The sequence below is a fragment of the Scardinius erythrophthalmus genome, assembly GCF_964197995.2.
Source record: "Scardinius erythrophthalmus genome assembly, chromosome: 19".
In the NCBI taxonomy this organism is placed as follows: domain Eukaryota; kingdom Metazoa; phylum Chordata; class Actinopteri; order Cypriniformes; family Leuciscidae; genus Scardinius; species Scardinius erythrophthalmus.
The window spans coordinates 29,924,474-29,944,060 of NC_138239.1; the positions used below are offsets into that span (position 1 = coordinate 29,924,474).

The window sequence follows — 19,587 nt, forward strand, 5'->3', positions numbered from 1 at the left end:
ATTTTGTTCAACACTACAAAATGTCCTTTCTTCTGTTCTGTTCTGTACACAGCGGGCAAATTAGTTGTATCATTTGAAAAATCACCACACATTTTTCAGAGACGCGATGTGCCTCTGTGGTCCGTGGCACAGCGCATCCAGGCGTGGTATGGAAATGGTTGCCACCTCAGGAATACAGTAATTAAAATGCAGAAAACATTCCGCAACTCTTTACAAGGATCTCTGAAATATTTTATAAGTATTTTTAATTATTCTAAATATTATTATTATGTATACTATTATAATAATATTTTTATGAGCTCAGACACAACAGAAATGTTTGTCATTTTTTATTTATTTATTTATTTATTTTTATTTCAACATTATACTTTCGAGTATACATTGAAGTAGTGAAGAAAATGATAGACCGGCAAACCGGGGTTGTGTGCGAAGTCCTGAAATATATTCAGGACAACAGCTCACCCCGCCCCGCTGGAGGGGTTGTCATCATGACGCCGTAAACAGCTGTATAGGATTACATATAATGCCACATTGAATCAGAAGTAGCGTCATGGAGAAGTTATGCATATGCCACCGAGAGATGTCTATAATTACACCAAAATATTTACATATATAAATATACATATATTTTTTAACATATGCATGGGTGAATTGTACGCCATAAGTTCTGTAACAAGCATGTAGAAAGTAGTTAGGATGTATTTCATTTTGCCTAGGCTTTAAGTTCATTTTACCAACTATTAAGATGTTAAAGTTCATAGACCTTTAGCGCATTCAAATGTATTGAGTTAAAATTAAAACGTGATATCAATATCATATTACCGAATTCAGGGGTGTTTAATAGCTTCAATAGTTATCAAGCACCAGCCAATTTAAGTTTTTCTTCAAACAAAAGTAATTTTCTGATAAATCATTGGACACATACATGTGTTTTATTGTATGCACAGATTTTGAGGGTCGCTTATAGAAAGATGTGTCCTTGTCTTTGTTTCGCGGTATTTTTAAAAACATAGCTAGATCTACAGATGTTTTACACGATAAGATATGTCAGAGAACCTTGTGCGGCATTCTATATCCGCATAAAGGGTTAAAATGTAAAATATACATTTTAGCGCTATTTAAAAACTAGGACGGTATAATAATATATGTCTCACGTGAAGATGATGGTTTAAACCATAATTTTATAAAATCAAGTCAATTCATGTGAATACTGTCGTATATGAACAAAGAGAAGACCTAGAGTTCACTAACATTACAGCTAACTGTAGGAAACAGATACGCCTTAGGTAATATGAAATGTAAGTTGGTCAGAAGAAAAAAGGATCAGTAATACATTCAAAAAGTCTAAGTGAATACAATGTTTTGTCACAAACACATCTAAAGCGTTTTTTACTCGTATGAGGAAACCTCTCGCAACATTACTAATCAATTAACCACAGAAATATTGCATGTCATCAGACTGTTTTAAAGAAATTAAAGCATGAATAAAGATGAATCTTTATTTAAAGAATATAGAATTCTGATTTGCAACACACTGATGTATAAATGTTCAAAGTCGTTTGTGTCTTTGGTAATTTACTTCCAATCCATAGCCTACTTTGAAGCATCTTGATTTTAGGTCTGTAAAAATAGAGGATAAAAAAGAAATAACTATATGACTAACTGAAAAAACTAAGGGTAAACTAAATCTACAATTTTGTGTCCTGTTTTAATACCAGTTTTTGTAAAGCAAGAGTTGTATTAATGTTTTTAAAAATAGTTTGAGACATTTTAACTACTGTTGCATGATATGTTTAATGCATACACATTGTAACGGTCACTTGGAGGATTTACGGCAATTTGAGGTAGAATGACAACTGCTCATGTACGTAGAGGGTATGTCCGTATGAGATGCGTGAGCTGTGCAGAAGAGATATAACGCTCTACCGACTTTTGGTCTCTTCCTATTATTCGCCTCCTTCACTTTGTGAACAGAGTTGGATGTTTATTTGTGTACTTGTATACGAATAAAACCCCACGCATGTTGACGACTGACGGCTCGTGCACCTAGAGTTATTATGTTTAATCATTTAGCCTACCAACATTTAAATCTGTAGCTACCTCTGCACACGTGAATTCTCATGCGTTCGCGTTGGGGAGAGTGTTAGGTGGGCGGAGACTCTCTTCACAGGCCAGTCTATTTCTCATTCGTGTTGTGCTTTCGGAGCGCAAAGAGATATTTAGCTAAAAACTAAACAAAACTTAGCAGCAAATCGTATTGTTAAAAAGTTTTACTTAAAAACGATTCACTTTATGTATTTTTTTAACTGTTGTTGTTTGATATATTAAATGCTCACGTTTGAAACATTGCTTAAAAAACATAATTTTCCATTTTTCTGGTATCGCTATCTTTAAAAGTCGTTCGTGAAAGACATTCTATAACTTGTTTTAAATGATTTAACGTTGACTTTTTAGTTTTTAACAGGTTTTAAAATCTGTATGTGAAGGAAAACATTCTAACTTGTTTTACATTTTTCTGATAGGCCTAACGTTTTAAATACCACACCTTTGTATTTTAAAGGTTTGTACCATTTTAAAAAGTTGTATGTGAAAGTGTAACATGTCTGTGGAAAAAACTGTTTGCCTATCGCTTACGTTTCACGGTTTTAAAGTTTAAAGCACATAGTTTTGAACAGATTCATAATTTTTTACTCCAAAACGCATTCTCAAACAATGATCAGATTTCTCCATTGGGAGGTGTGGATTATCTTATCGAAGAGTGAATAAATCAGTAAGTTAGTGAATATTTGTTAACTTCACTAAAAGTCCAAGATGAACTAAAACATGAGTTTTTATTTTTTATAAATGTTATTTAGTGTAATTATAAATAAATCTAGTGTTAGGTGGGCGGAGGCTCGGCTTCACACATGATCTATACTCATTCATGTACCGTCGATGAGTGATGTATAATACGGAACTTAAAACTAAACTTTAGTAGCATATTGTATTTTAGTTGATGTTGTTTTGAACGCTTTTTTAAATCTGTATGTGAAGGACCACATTCTAACTTTTTTCAGATAACGTTGTAAAATGTACGAATACTAAACCATTGCATTTTAACTTTATACAGTGTTTTTAAAAAGTTTTAAATATATATGGAAAACAAAACTTTTGTTTAATTAAAAACAACTCGCTGATCTGTTACCCAATAGGCCTACATTGCTTCACTTTTTAAAAAGTTTAAAGCACGTTGTTTTTAACGTTTTAACATTTTACAAATGTATGAACGCTAAATGGTCCGAAACATGTAATTGTGAAAGTACAACTTTTCTTCAAATTTATGTTAGAAAATAGAAATATTTGCTTGATATAATTTTAATACATGTTGTTTTAGATGTTTTAATTCTAGATCATGTTTGCAAATCAAACTTTTTTAACATTTTACAAATGTGTGTTTACCACCCTTTGTATTTTAATGATAAACAATGGGCCCTATTTTAACGATCTGAAACGCAAGTGTCAAAGCGCAAAGCGCAAGTAACTTTGTGGGCGGGTCTTGGCGCTGTTGCTATTTTCCCGGCGGGATAAATGACTCTTGCGCCAGGCGCAAATCTAAAATGGGTTGGTCTGAAGAGCTTCATTATTCATAGGTGTGGTTTGGGCGTAATGTGAAATAAACCAATCAGAGCGTCATCTCACATTCCCTTTAAGAGCAGGCGCGTTTGTTCTAAAGCGGATTCCTATTATAACGGCGGATTTGCCAGGCGCGCGCCAGGAGCGGTTCACAGCCAAGGAGAGCAACGCTCTCGTCAGGGACGTTGGGGATGGAGAAACACACCTAAATTAACTGCGGTTAAAAAGGCGTATGATAATTTGGGTAAATGTTTAAGCTAGATGTATGCTTTTAGAATAAATTGTCTATCTATCTATCTATCTATCTATCTATCTATCTATCTATCTATCTATCTATCTATCTATCTATCTATCTATCTATCTATCTATCATAATAATGTATGATTTGCAAAAATGAAAACTGCTTCTGTGTAGATGAGAGAATCAAAGTGTATGCGCGTTGTGCACACGCTACATTGATTATGGCCAAGCATGCGCCCTTAAAATAGCATATGAATAACATGCGCAACGCGCCACTGACTTTAAACTATTTTTTCCTGGTTAGTGGCGCAATTGTTTTCTAAACCTGCAAAATAGCATGAAGGAACGTTTGCGCCGGAACACGCCTCCTTTTTTGCGCTGAACCGCCCAGGGAGCGCAAGTTCATTCCCTAGTTTAGCGACGTGCTTCTGTGGAGGGAAAAGCACGCTTTGCGCGGGTGCAAAATAGGAATGATACATGCGTCGGTCTACAAAGTCAATTGCGATGGGTGCAAGATAGGGCCCATTGTTTTAATGTCTTTTTTTTTTATTTGATTGTGAAAAGTACACCTTTAAATGTGGACCGTGGGAATTTCCCCACGTTGGAAGGCTCAGTCCAAAAGTGGTGTGGTGTGGTGTGGTGTGAGCCAATTCTAGCCTGTATACATGAGAACACAGAGTTGTAAATTAAATATAATTTCTCCTGTGACAAAGGCAAAGCAAGACATAGAAAGTTTATTAATATAGCACATTTTATACACTGGCAATTCAAAGTACTTTACATAGAAAGGATTAAATAATCACAGGGCTCGACATTAAGGCTTGTCCGCTTGTCCGGGACAAGTGGATTTTTTTGTAGGACAAGTGGAAGAGAAAATTAGTTGTCCCACCGGACAAGTTAAATTTCAAACAAAATAAAATGCCATGTTACTTCACGTCATGTGCCACTCATTACGTCTATAATTTTACAGATTTAATTTTACCGATTTGAGACGTCACATAACTGCCAGATTCAAACTGTGCTTTCGCGCGTTGCCTGGCGCTGAGCCAGAGTCGGACGCGTTCAGCGCTGTCATATATCACAACTAAGCAGTGTTTTCAACCTCATAATGGTTATTTTAGGTTTCAGATATTTAAATACACATAAGCACGAGTAAAACAATACATTTGGAGTTTGTAAAATACACACTGATGTCTGTGGAAGCAGCAATAACAATCTATTCAAATATAATTTGCCGACATGTGTTATTCATATAAGACAAACATAGTGGAAGTAACTATAAAGTTTACTCTATTCTTCTCAGTTCACCGGCCACGTTCTTGCATTTATTTCGGGAGAAACTGATGAATTCACGTGCCGTAAATCCGACTGACAGGACAACATTGTGGCGCCCATCTCATGTTTTAGATCAAGATTATTTATAAAGGTTTTTAAACAACCAAACACACTCACTCACACGTATTTGAGAATCAGAATATCAGATAGGATGATTGATGACATGGTAAGCAAGTTTGTGAATATTTCGAATAAAAAAGGAAAAGCGAAATAAAAGCGACACATCAGTCATTCATACAGTATTATTGTGGCTGCGGTGTATCGCGTGACGCGTCGCCATGGAAACATTAAAGGGAACGTTCGCCTTGAAAAAACTCACTCTGGGGGGTGGGGGTGTTGTGTCAGTTAGAATATTTTAAACTTACGCGTGAAAGGGTTAAAGAAAAGATCAAAAATAAATATTTGTGTGTGCTGTAAAGTGGTTAGAAAAAAATAATAAATCGGTATCAGCAGGTCAAACTCAATGAAAAACTGGAATCGGCCTAGAAAATTGTAATCGGTGCATCTCTATGTTTACAAAATTATTTTAGGTAAGCCTATAGTATACAGTAAGTTTAGCTAGCTTGCAAATACTGAGGATACCTACAAGAGTCACCACTTCCTCTGATGATACACTGCACACCGGCGTGCAAAGTATTACTTTGTATTATGGAGTCTGGAGATCCTTATTTCTTGTTGAAGGGGAACTCTGTTCTTGGGACACGTTCCTTTCTACTGTTTCAACAGAATTTTATTAATATTGATAGTGTTTGGATGCTTTCAATGGTTTGTTCGAATTCTGCATTAACAAAACACAAAAAAATAAATAAACGATAAAATTATAAATCTTTACCCGGACAAGTGACTTTTGTGCATGGACAAGTACAACATAAATTTACTTGTCCGAAGGACAAGTGCCTCAAAAAGTTAATGTCAAGCCCTGTATCACAAAATTTATTCAGCCAGTCGATGTTTTCTGTGGGTATCCATTCGTTGCAGCCGGTAATCCTATTGGTGCGTATCCATCAACAGATCCAAATGCGTCGCTCCATTTAAAAAAGCTACGTGATTTTAGAAAAAATCTGTTCCAACACAGGTAAACCTTCCATTGAAACATGAATTTTAAATTGTAGTAGGCTATTTTAAATGCTCATCCTCAGAAATAGGTCACGAACATTCGGGTACATCCATTCCAAAATCACTGCAAAGTATGTAAACGTAATCCTCTGGGTGTTTTTTTTTTATATAATCCGCAAGAAGTCGGTTGGCTATCTTGTACCCGTGGTTAATCCAGCCCACTCTGCTATGAAAACCGGTTCACTTCCATCATCTTTTAAATCTCTCCATACTCTGTATAAAATAAAATCCAATCAGGGTCCTCTGTTGAATTTATGGTGAATCGTTACTATCGTAACTAGTCTGACTTCTCTGTTGATTTTGTCATAAACATATGTACACGTGCGTCCTTCAGACATGTGAAACATATATTCCACACGATCCGCCGGCTCGTGAAGAAATCGCGTTAAACGGGTCCTGGTAACTATGTTTTTTTTTTTCGCGGCGCTAAGGTTGAATCCTCCATAGCTTCATCAGTGTTTCAGGAGTTTTGGGGTCTGACGTAGCCATAGTGTTCTACTTAAATAAAACCACAAGTAGTATTTCACTTCAAGTTTGCGCTCCTTTTTAAACAGCTCATGTGACTGTGACGTTGTGGGAAGGGAGGGAGCACTGTAAAAAATGATTTTTTGGTTAAGTAAATACTACTGAAAAAAAAAACAATGTAATTTACATGAAAAAGTTAGTCCAGGCAATAATTAAAAAAACTAAGTAAATTCCATATCAGTACTTAATTCAAGCGAGTAGAAATGAAAGCGTACATATCTACTCAATAAAATTAAGTAAAAATTACTCAACTTTTCTGATACTGGGGTTCCCATCATGCACTGGACCTTGAATAATTAATGAGGTTCATTTTTCACTGTTTTCCAGCTGTATTTACACTGTTTTATCATTGCTTTTGTTGTCAGGATTAGTAATTTGCCATTTTGTGACATTTCGAGTAAATTTTCTGCTCAAAATGACACATTCAAACACAAAAATGATCCATCAAATGTTACCGTCATTGTGTATTGTCTACCAAGTATTGAGGTACTGTATTTGCATTTACATGAGACTTACATCTGACATGATGTAGTATAATGTACTTAAATAATCTAAGTAAAGCACATACTATAAATGATTGGTATAATTCAATATTATTGTTTGAGTGAAATGTAATGCAAAGGAAATTTCAACTAAATTGATGTTAATCGACCTTTTACTAGCCAAGTTAAATTACTTTTTATCTTTGTTACTTTCACTTAACTAGGTTAAGTAAAGATTACTTAATTACATATTCCAAGTAAATTTAACTTAAAGATTTCTAATTAAAGCTACTGATAAATATGTTTAGGTTTTACTTGGCAAACGTTGTAAATTTACTAGCATTTTCTGAGTGAAAAAAATTAGCAAGCTTTTTTCAAGTAATTCCTACTCCAAATTTTTTACAGTGAGGGAGGGATGGGGGATTCCCACGTGATGTCATTTTTTACACACACCCTTAAATCAAAATTGACCTCTCAGCTTTGAGAGGGGTGTGTTAGGGGGTGTGGTCTCTTCGAGCCGTTGCATCGGTTTTCTTTGGTCATTTAAGTTCGGCCACCGAGATGACCGGATGTGTTTTCTATTTGGGAGCTTGAAGGGGGCGTGGGAATTTCCCACGGTGACATCTGTTGGGGGCGGGGCTAGGGGCGGGGTTTGTGTGTGTCTCTCTGTAGGCCTCACAGAGCTTCATTTCTGGACGCTCTCCACTCTGCTCCACCACAACGAAACACTTATATATATTTTAAGCTCTGAGTCCTTTAACGAATGGTATGTAAAAACGTAACACTTTTTAAATTAGTTTGTGTTTCATGTAAAAGTTTTACAAAATACTATGTGAAAGTTAAATGCTTACAAGTAAACATTTTAAAAATGATCTTTTTGTAAATGAAAAAAGTTGTTTTAATGTTTTAACATCTTGAAATAACACTAACTCATTTTTTAATAACTCTTTTAAGAGAAAATGCAATTTTAACTTATTTCATTAATGTTTTAACGTTTTAAAAGTGATGAATGTACATCTGTCTTCTTTAATAAAAACACTGATCTCATCTCTGACTGTTTTTATTCTACATTTCTTAAAAAAGTTTTAATATACACTGTTTAGAACTACTGAGCGCGGGGAATTTTCCCACGCTTCAGATGTTCAACCCATAAGGAGGTGTGGCGTAAGTCCGATTTTCCCGTGGTGTATGTGCAGCCCATAAGTGGGAGGAGCTAGCGAAAAAAGTTGTTTTAATGTTTTAACATCTTGAAATAACACTAACACATTTTTTAATAACTATTTTTAGAGAAAAATGATCTTTTTGTAAATAAAAAAGTTGTTTTAATGTTTTAACATCTTGAAATAACACTAACTCATTTTTAATAACTATTTTAGAGAAAAATGATCTTTTTGTAAATAAAAAAGTTGTTTTAATGTTTTAACATCTTGAAATAACACTAACTCATTTTTAAAAGTGATTAATGCACATCTGTCTTCTTTAATAAAAAACACTGATCTCATCTCTGACTATGTTTTTATTGTACATTTCTTTTTTATAAAAGAAGTTTTATCAAAAAGTTTTAATATACACTGTTTAGAACTACTGAGCGTGGGAAATTTTCCCACGGTTAAGATGTTCAACCCATAAGGAGGTGTGGCGTAAGTCCGATTTTCCCACGGTGTGTACGTACAGCCCATAAGTTGGAGGAGCTAGCGTGGGAAATTCCCACGGTCAAAGGGGGCGGGGCTTAGAGGGTCATAAAGCAATAAACCTGTCAAAAGTTTGATGGAAAGGACCCTCCATTCTCTCTCTCATGCTCCTTAGCCAGTGCACAAAGGAACACACTTTTTTTATAAAGAGCTCATGCTCACCAAAGCTGAATTTGTTTGGTCAAAAATACAGTAAAACTTGTAACATTGTGAAATAGTATTACAATTTAAAATCTTATTTTAATATATTTCAAAATGTAATTTATTCCTGTGATATCAAAGCTGAATTTTCAAATTGAAGTCATTACTGCAGTGTCACATGATCCTACAGAAATATGAAAACAGTTTGCTGCTTAATATTTTGGAAACTATGATACATTTTTTCATGAAAAAAATCAAAAGAACAGCATTTATTTGAAACATAAATCTTTTGTATTACATGTTTTAAGGTCATTTTTGATCACTTTAATGCATCCTTACTGAAAAAAAATTCTGACTAACCAACACATTTTTGAACGGCAGTGTACACTCAGTAGGTCAGTATTGCAATATAAACACTGTCAGAGTGATCAACAAGTTATCTCTTCATTTACCAGTCGAAGACGGAGCAACTTTCTGCTCTTATGTTTACTCCGTGCACTGTCAAGGGCTTCATCATATTTGTCGTGGTACCGGTCTTTGCAGCAATTATTTTACCACAAATACTGCATTGCGCGCTGTTGGCATCGTGCCTGGAGAAATGTAGCCACACTTTTGATCGACTTTTCCACATCTTTAGGGTATTGTGTGTGTGTGTGTGTGTGTGTGTGTGTGTGTGTGTGTGTGTGTGTGTGCTCGCGTCTCATATGAGTTTGTGCGCGAGTTTGTGTGTGTGCTCACGTCTCATATGCGTATGTGCGTGGAGAGTTTGTGTGTGTGTGCGTGCGCGCGCGCGCGTCTCATGAGTATGTGCGGAGAGTTCCGCGCGTCTCATGTGTGTAGAGTTCACGTGTATTTGCGCGAGCGACTTTAGGTGTGTCGTTGTGCATTTCATATGTATTTGTTTTAGCACTGATGTACCTAAAAAGTATCGAACTCGGTACCCAGCCCTATTTACATCTATGTTGATTATGAAAAGTGAACACCATGATAGGATGCATCGGGAGACAGAGTGGGTCAGACATGATTTTGTTAATGTGTCAGACATGATTAAGCTTAATTTTCTTCATTAAGTTTTGTTTTGTAGAAAGCCTTTCTATAAAGTGAATTTTGTTTTGTATAAATTGTATCTTAATTTTAATAATTTTTTCATCAACCAATTGCCTGGATATAATAAATAAGAAGCAGAAGAAAATATAGCAGACAATATAAATCATGACATGGAGGCGCCGGCACGCCGTGGTCACTTGCATTGCACGTGAACAGGAGTGCATCTCATCATAAATTAACCGAAACTCAGACATGAGAAATATAGCCTATCTAAAAAAAGCTTTAAATGTCTTTAAACTAAACAATTCAAAATGAAAAGAAATAGGCTTCTCTCTGATTATGTAATCCAAGATGTGCATTTCCCTCTATGCTATAGGTGCGTTCACTACGGAGATGACGATCGTCAACTTCATCTTTGCAGCGACACTGACAGAAAAGACTAGTTTATTAATAAAAATCAATGCACGCGTGTCACCGGATTTACAAATGCACATCTTGCTTGTTGCACGCATACTCGGCACACATATTATGTCGAAATAATGAGATATTGTGTTGAAAAAACATTATTAATAATAATAAATCTTTAATAATATTTGATTGAATGCCAAATGTTGTGCTTGTTCAATTTAATAAAATTTATACTTTAATTGTGATCATTAAAATAATTGAATATTAAATATTAAGTGGCCAATTTTTGCTCATTTATTAAAAGTATTTATATATAATATATCTAGCACCCCCTCAGCACATGTTAAAAAATTATAACGGCGCACGTATTAAAAATGGTTGGGTCTAAATCGGGCTCGGGCTCATAATTACAGTTAATGTGTCGGGCCGGGCCTGGCTCGGACATAACAGGCTCAGGTAGGGTCGGGCTTGATTTTTTTGGGCCTGATCTAAGCTCTACTACTCATTACCCAAGCAAGTTGTTTGGGCTTGTTGAGGCTCTTTGATAGCAGTATCTTCAGGCTAACGTAAACCGGATGTTCGTTACCGGCTTGTTCTACGTGCCATAGTGATCATGGGAAAGGTCAGAGATCGGGAAAGTTGTGAATACTATTCAAAAAATTATAAAAAGTTTTTGGACACAAATGTGATGAAACATGCCAGTAGTTAATGTACTGAACTACATCTTTAGGACACTCATGTACTGTACAACTAGTAAAAGTAACTTATGACTAAATTAAGGATCACTTACATGCATATGTTGTTATCTATACAATAAAGCTTGTATGTGTGGCTTGAGTGTTCAACTATCTTTTTGAGGCTATTTTAAGATACTGACATAAAATCATTTAGAGGCCTGGGTATACTTCAGCCTGCACTGCAAAATCATGATATCATCATCAAGTTAGAACATCCTCCATTTCCCTCAGTAAACATAGGGTCTAATCTCATTGATGTCATACATACACTTTCATTTTAAGCTCCCTTTTAAGTTTAAAACCCATCCCACAATGAACTCTGAGGTATGATAGTTGTTTGGCCTGGATGTGGACCACACAGTGACAATGATTAATGAAGCTAAGCTGTTATAGCTGTTACATGTCTTGTTCCCTTACCACTGAACAGAGTGCTGCTACCCCAGCAGATGAGGCTTATAAATTTATCAGCAACTTCATAGGGTCTCTTCTAAAACTTTAAAGGAGGCCATTGTGAGAGTTTGGAGTTTTTGTCTCATGAGACAAGTGTGAGAAACAGAAGACTCAAGAAAAAGTCATCTGTCAAGGAGAAACATTTGAGATCTTAAAGAGATCTCATTTTTGATTTTTCTTTCCTCTGGGAAGTGTCCCCGGTTCTGGTTGACATATATATATGCAATAATAAATGCAGCCTAACTATCCTTTACTTGGATGTGAATTATAGAAATGTGAAATGTGTTTTCCAGGTTAAAGAGATGTGTTTTAGGGCCCTTTCACATCTGCCTTGTTTGGTCCGGACTTTCGGACTTTTCAGTTTGGTCCGAATCAAAATTACAGGTGTGAAACCTCCCCCGGACCACGGTCCGGACCAAACAGACGAAATTTGGTCAGACGAAAAGAGGTAGTCTCGGTCTGGATCAAACTGAACAAAGGTTTGGTTCGTTTCTAGTGTGAAAGCATTTTCTGTATGGTTCGGACTTTCGGACCATTTACAGGAAGTTCCGGTGGTTCCCTCGTAGCCTAAACAACTGAAGAAGAATATTATGTGCAGATCTGTCAGTCCTGCCCACAGCGTTTCTTCCAGCTGATTCCGCACGCGCACACACACACACACACACACACACACACACACACACACACACACACACACACATTTGTCCTGCGTCGAACTGCCGGCGATGATAAAATGTTTGCACAACGAGGACGTTCATTTGCCGAATTTGAACTAGCCTCGAGTACAGTCGGTGCTGCAGGTCGTAATGTCGTAATAATAACAGTATAGTGGCAACGATATGCGTCTGTTCATTCATTCTTGTCAAAGTTACCCGCCGCATTGACAACACGCTGACGTCAGACGCACGTCCGTTTACAAACCAATCAATGTTAAGATGCAGCCCATATAGATGATGATGACAGGATGCAAGTACGTCATGAAAAGTTCTTTAGTGCGCTCGCATAATTGCAATGTGAAACCAAACCAAAACTATACAAATGTATACAATGTATCAAAACATGAACTCTGGTTCGGACCTTGGTGCGGACTTTCAGGTGTGAAAGGGCCCTTAGTATAGATTTAAACTGACAGAATGTGTCTGCTTCAGGAGCAAGGCTAGGAAGACTGTTCCAGAATTTGGGTGCTAAACAGGAAAAGGATCTACCACCTGCAGTTGTTTTTGATATTGTAGGTATTATTATTATCAGCAACTGGCCAGAATTTTGAGATTGCAATAGACGAGACAGACTATAATTCGTTAAGAGCTTCCTTAAAGCTGCAGTTGGCAAGTCTGGCAGATTGAGGGGACTTTTGAATGTTTACAACTCTCATGCCCCTCCCCCACTACCATAGGCGCCGATTTATGTTTTCCTCCGTGGGTGCTCATGGGCGCAAGCCCTTTAAAAAAAAAAAAAAAAAAGTAGTCAAAAAATTTTTGCATTTCAGAACCTCAGGAAATGGACAGCGGCCGACACGAACACACACACCTATTTAGCCTACTTGATAATACAGCCGTAAAGTAATCATTCAAGGACAGCGCCACTTCTCACAAATACAGACAGGATTGGAGGTTAACTGACACGTAACCGCGATCAGCTTCGTGTGAAATTTACAAAATGTAACAGTGTTAAATTTGACAAATACTGTTCGATAGAACTGCTTGGTTTGTTACTACAGTAACAGTTATCTGCGTGCTTCCTCAGCGATGAAGTTCCACATTTGTGGCTATCCAACACGAAAATGCATGCAGCAAAGCCTTTCCCAACATTGTTTTCTTCAGTTTTGTCGACAACTTTACTATCTCCACTAGCTATTCTCTTCTTCAACTCCTCAGACAGCATCCATCTCGATGACTGCAAGCAGATCGCACGCGCGGTTATGATGACTTTTTAAAAGTGAAAGTATAGAGACTCCTGAGAGGGCGTGGGCACAAATAAACTGATGTGGATTTTAAATTATTTTATTTACTTGAAATACAGGCATATTTTTGTAGATGTGTTCCTAAAAATGTGCATATATATTTACGTTTGTACGTGATTTTTTTAAACCCGTGTTTAGACCCGTGTCCGACCCGCACCCGTTTGAGCAAAATTTTTGTTGACTCACCATTGCGGTTAATTCTTCAGGAGGATATACTGACTATGGGAGCAACGTGTCTCTGCGTACAGAGCGGGGTCACTAAATAGGCGTTTTCATCCTAGAAACACTTCACATAGCACCAACTGCAATGTTTAATGGCAGTCTGGCACACGTGGGTGCTCGGTATTTTCCGTGGGTGCTCAATATTTTCCGTGGGTGCTCGAGCCCCGGAACACCCACGGTATCGGCGCCTATGCCCACTACCACCAAGCACCCTCCCATCGCGTTTGTGCTCGTCAGTGCGTGTGCACTACATTTTCTGTGAACGCACCCGTCTCTTCAGCATCAAAGCATCATTTTCTTTTCCTTGGTTGTTTTGGACCTCCTAGGTCTGGTTGTTAACCGAGGAATTGGAAGCTTGTTAGTGGATTTTCTCTCCGCCATCACACTTCATACAATCCAACACACCTGCGAACTTCAGACGTGTACATGTGATATTGTAACGTGCGCGAGAGGGGATCTGTGGCGTGTGCACGAACTGTGATTGACAGTCAGATCTCACACAGCCCTACGCTGATTGGACCAGAAGAACCGGGAGCGGTGGATTTTTGCAAAACAGATAACAGGCTCCAGGTGGAGGTAGAAGCACGGGTTTTTTTCTAAAACCGGCTGATTTATGTTGTTCTGTTGGAGCATAGTGTCGGTTTCAGTGAATATGTTAAAAAAAATCTTGCAGACGGCGGCTTTAAGTACTGAGGAGCTAAACCATTTAGTGCTTTGTAAGGAATTAGCTAGATTTTAAAATGTATGCAATGTTTAATAGGGTGCCAGTGCATTGTTGACAGAAACGGGCTATGGTCCTGGTTCTAGAAAAGAACAGCATTTTGGACCTGCTTGAGTTTGTTTACTAAGCATGGGCAGCCACCATGTAGAGAATTACAATAATCTAGCTTTGAGGTCATGAACTAACTTTTCTGCATTTGTCATTGAGATCATATGTCGAAATCATGAGAGTAACAGTGAAAACTAACGCCATGCATCCTAATGATATCTCACATGCTTATCATAGTAATTCTGCACCAAAGAGCGGATTATATTCCAAAGGGGCCTTCTACGACCACTTAGCCAGTCGTACTTCAGGCCTTCTTCCCTCTGCCGTTTCAGTCATCCGAGAAATAAAGGCTTCATTTATTTTGTCCAGGCTCTAAGAATTTACGTTAACTCCTCAGGCCAGTGGCATAAATCGAATCAAGGATTGGTACACCTTGGTAAGCAATGTTTATCGCACTGGGTCACAGACGCAATTTCTCTAGCCTGTGAGGCGTCCAGGCTGCTCTACTCAGGGTGTGGTATCCTCTAAGGCGCTATCTAAAGGTGCACCTTTGCAAGATGTTTGTGCTGCAGCAGGCTGGTCCTCCCCACACAGAAGGTTTCATAAGGTTTCACAGTAAAACTTTTTGATGTACATTTACAGTAAAATACTGGCACTTACTGTATTTTTACAGGACTACTACTGTAAACAACATTTACAGTATAGTACTGTTATTACCAAATACAGTATCCTGCAGTAATATTATGTATTTTACAGTATTACACTGTTTTGTCTACAGCAATTCATTGCATTTACAGGGCAACAATGTAATTACTTTTTTTTAAACTGTACATAGATTGAATTTGTCATAAAATAATTAAAAATATCATACTCTTGTTATTTGTTATGGCAAAGGAAATGGAAAACAACATGCTCTGAGTTTTAAAACGTATTGTTAAAGGTGGTATCAGTGATTTCAGGCCCAAAAATATTATTATCACATTCATCTAATCTTTCCTAACGATCCGCTAGCTGCCCGCCCCATAAGCATGCAGTCAAAAAAACGCGTCTCTGTAGGCAGCCTAGGCTCTGAGATCTGCACACAAAAACAAATGGTTTAGCCAAACACTCAAAACCAAAACAAATAGTGTTCCAACCAATCACCGACAGGGGGAGGGTGTTGTGAGGTTTTGAGCCAGCTTTTTCTTCAGCTCTGACTTCGCGTGCAGCCGTGCACGAGCACAAAACCTCACAAGACCCTCCCCCTGTCGGTGATATATTACACTCATCTTTCAAATATTAAAGGGTAACTAAACCCTAAACCAACTTTTTTTAGTTAATGATCTGTAGGAATGGGGCTTTATTAGTGCTGTTCCTTTATTCAAGTAATTTTTTTGACATATGTGTTTAAAGTGTTTTAATTTTACAAAATATATGGTGTAAAAACGTCTGAGTGCTGCCCTCTTCAGGTTGAACAGTGGCTACTGCAGTTGAATTTTCCTATTGGAAGTTGTGGTACCCTCTGACGTCAGAGAGTACCAGCTAACCACGCCCTTGCCTACAGAGAGATACGTCTCAGATGCACGCCCCCTCCCCACTGGGCTCTGCCTACTTTTCCAGCATTTTTCAAATATTGCCAGTGGGTGGAGTCAGGCTCTGACCAGGGGTTTAGTTACCCTTTAAACACTTGCTGAACTTAACCCTCTGAGGTCGACAAACGCGCGGGCGCGTTTTGCTGGATTTTCTCCACATTGTAGCACTATAAACTTAAATTACTCAGTCATTTATAGTCATACAGAAAAAAGAAATATAAAAAAAGAATTTGTGATATTTCTCCTTTTGTATGTGTCCACTTACAATCAAACCAAAACATTGTGCTTTTGTAAAATAAAGAAAATAAACAGGGTGTGCGTTCTGCCTCTCCGTCGCGGTGAACTTTTTTTTCTTGAGCACGTCTATAAACTGAAACAAAACTCAGCGAATACTTGTCACACATTTATGAGCCATATACCTTTATAAACATTTAAGTGTGTACTTTTAAATGATCGGATTCAAAACGAAAACAAATATTCTCTGTTTAAGTAATTTGTATAAAACCAACAAGATGTCCAGCTTCTCAAACGCTTCCTCATTACAGTTAATTTGGCCACGCCCACTCACGCAAAAGATATTCACATGCAAATCTCCACATGGACCGCGTCTCGCTCATTACCTCAACAACAAAACACTTCACTTCACTTTTCGTCGAGTTTGAAAGACGTGCCTGAGCTTACATTGGATTTAGGCTACCTCAGAAGAAAAAGAACGCGATTTGAAGACAAGAAAGATGTAAGGTAAGAAATTCTTACATATTAGTTTGTTATTGTTGCATAAATGTCACGTTGCAGTTGAACTGTTGCTAGATATATTGGGAATATTATAATATTTAGACCCGTGTTTACTGTCACTGTGTTTGTGGATATCTGCTCAAACGTAGATATGTATATGGTAACCATAATGTTTTATATTTGAGCTTGATCGCGTTTGAATGTATCATATTTTTGATAGCGATCGCGTTTGAATGTATCATATTTTCCTGCGCGATCGCGTTTGAATGTACACATCATATTTTGGATGAAAGCAAAACGCACCAAACGGCTTCATGTTTTTATTATTATCTCATTTCATATCATCATAACGGATGGAAACATTTGAAGTAACATGATAATCAATATATTTTTCTCTAGCTTAGTTGTTACTGAAATCTTTTGGAAGATTTATACTGCTATAGGTTATTTATTGTTATTATTATTTTATCTGGCACTGCGCATATACCTTATGCCTACAAGGCACAACAAACCTGATGTTCATTATATTATATATTGTTGGAAACATTTGTGTGTGTGTGTGTGTGTGTGTGTGTGTGTGTGTGTATTCTGTGAATTTTAAAAAGGAATTTTAAAAAGCAATTTTAACCAGAAAAATTAATATTTATTTCCAAAATCGTGCAGGCCTTTCTCTTGATATCAGTATGTTCACTTTTTTTTTTTTTTCAGGGCCCAGATGCCACTGAGGACTTCAACATTCACATGAGTCTCTGTACGTGAACACGGTAAAGTGAAAATCTTAGAAATGAAAGGTATGTACAATGTTTTTAGGAATGGCACAAAGGTCTCTGTCTTTGAAGTGCTTTTTTGGCAGTTGTTGTGTATCTTTGGATTATGTTGTGTTGTAAATAAATCCAAACAATTTAAAAGCCATTCTTTTTTAAATCTCCTCATTTACAGTATTGTGCAAGGTTGCTCAGAATGACAGGGCCTGATAGCTCCTAATAGGGCCGTTAGGGGAGGTTCTTTGTCTTTCTCAGGTGAGAAAAGCCATACATATTAATGAGCTCGCATAAAGCTTTCTAACACAAAACACGTCGTAAAATTTTTAAATCAATATATTGTCTTATCTGAATGAGCAGTCAGGGTGATTTACACATAGTTTTGCAGCAAATATTCTAGGCTACGTCATACAATTTTCAAAAGTCTTGTGAAGAAATAATCAGTATGGGTTTCATTGCCTTATTTCAGTGAGAATTTTTTTTTGTATTTTCACAAACCACGCATAAATGTCATTATCTCAAAACTACAAACTTTTACATACATGCTGCTGATATATTATTGTAGCAGAGTTTGTGCTGAATACAGTGTAATTAGACTTTAGCCATGAAAATGTCACAAGTAACAGAAATAACCAGAAATGTCAGAGCATGTCAGAACACCTCCAGGGCCCAGAAAACAGCTCAGACCTCAAGAGGGTTAACCCTCTGGGGACCAAAAACGCGCCCGCGCGTTTTGCTCGTTTTTTTTTTTTTTAGCAATGAAAATAAACACTAAATGCTCTGTTAATTTTGATCTTTCATTTTCGTGTAATACATCAATCGATCCTGTTCAGTTTCAATTTTTTTTCTGTATACTCACAATAAAAATAAAGTGTTTTGCTTTTTGACAAATAAAGAAAAATTAACATGATGCGATTTCTGCCTTCTCTCTGTCAGTAAACTCCCATTTGAAACGCGTTCGAAAATGATCTATAACTCCGCGAAAATTCAGTCAAACAGGCAAACAGACCCACGGGCATAAAGCTTGAGATCGCATCTGTTAAATGAAGTAACTTATATAAAAAACAAATATTCTCAGCTTCTGTAATCTGTATAAAAAGAGAGCGACTCCAGTCGAGCTCATTACGAGCTAATTCACAGTAATGTGACCACTCCCCGGAGAGCGCGTGCTATTCAAACGCAAATTCTGAGAACTATTTCAGACCTGTGAAAGCCCACATCAGCTGTAAACAAAGCGCGTCGCGATCGAGTGAGGCATAATATAGCCTACCTTATGGAGAAAAGATTCCTCAGAACAGTGCTGATATGAGGAGCAATATCTCCTGATATAAGGAGCAGATCCCGCTGAGGAGTGAGGTAGGCTGTTTTCTTTTCTCAAGTGTGGAATAACGTTATGGAATAACGTTAGTGTAGGCCTATGCAAACCGCAAAAAGATGAATCGCATTTCTATAATATGACTCGCCTTTCTGTGAGATGAATGAAGGGTACATATTTGTAAAGAAAATAAGAAAATAAATTTGTTTAGCCTAAATATAAATCGCACGTCTGTGTGTGAAAGAATAAACTGCTTTGCTATAGCCTACTGAGATGAGTAAAAATCGACTGGAATATGTTGAAATAAAATGTATTTGTATAAGCAACGTATTAAACTGCAAATTAGCATTTATATGCCCTAATATTTCATAAAAACAACGTTACAGTCAGTCACTTGTTGACTAGATTTGGGTACAGTTTTTAGGCTACTGTAGAATATACGGCCACATCAAATAAGCTTTTGTTTAGCA

General features: G+C 37.1%; 1 protein-coding gene across 1 annotated transcript in view; it reads left to right on the plus strand.

Moving 5' to 3' along the window:
* The window catches only part of kif6 (kinesin family member 6), a gene marked incomplete at both ends in the record, with an annotated part of 62,173 nt that overhangs the window by 24,954 nt on the left and 17,632 nt on the right, over positions 1 to 19,587 (plus strand). The gene's annotated exons all lie outside the window — the stretch shown is intronic.